Source organism: Suncus etruscus, chromosome 5 (assembly GCF_024139225.1).
Source record: "Suncus etruscus isolate mSunEtr1 chromosome 5, mSunEtr1.pri.cur, whole genome shotgun sequence".
NCBI lineage: Eukaryota > Metazoa > Chordata > Mammalia > Eulipotyphla > Soricidae > Suncus > Suncus etruscus.
In genome coordinates, this window is record NC_064852.1 from 3,851,861 (window position 1) to 3,852,707 (window position 847).

Genomic DNA, 847 nt, shown 5'->3' on the forward strand with positions numbered 1-847 from the left:
GCAATCCTCTACCATGGAAGACCCTACCACTGCTCAGACATCTACCTGCTCAAAAGAGACTTCCCTTAACACTGAGAAGACTTAACAAGAACAACGACCTGCTTACAGGACAGGGCTCCCTGCATTGCCCTTTAATTGTGAGGTGAAACGAGAGGATGCTCCACATCCTGACTTCAATGTAGAATATGCAGATTCCAGGATCTTTAATACAGAAACATGATACCAACAACAGAGACTGTGTGAAAAATAAAAGTGTGTTGGCACTACAGACAATGTCTTGGATTGGACGATCTAGCTTGCCTGGAGCCTAGAGTTGGTCTTATGCCAGGAAACTTCAGGGGTAGGATCTCTTTGTATTTAGGCCAAGGTTATTTCTTTCCATGCCCCTCATATTGTGGTGGGCCTATGCAAACAATTTCCACTCTAACACCGTTTTTACTGTGCTCCTTTGACTCTAATCCTTAAAAAAAAAACCACTTAAAATTTGAGGTTAACTTAAGCTAATATGCATGTACATGGAAATGTAAAAAATACTATGCCTCTAATGTTTAAGGAGTTATGTAAGTTTTATGGCTTTAGATTGCCTTGTGTGCTGTTAAGAAATATTATAATGTGTTACAATCTGGGGACTTGAGGGACAAAGTTATTGTACATGGATTCTGTTTTATTTATCTTAACGTTCTTTGGCTGAAAGTTCAAAGTTAAGATATCAGCAAGGGGACTTCTTCTGAGAATTATGTTATGGGTGATTGTCCTCCCACTTTAACTTTACCTTGTCCTCTTTCTCTGCATCTTTGTTCTCATAATTAAAAATAAAAAATTAAAAAATAAAGAAAAAAGTAATAGT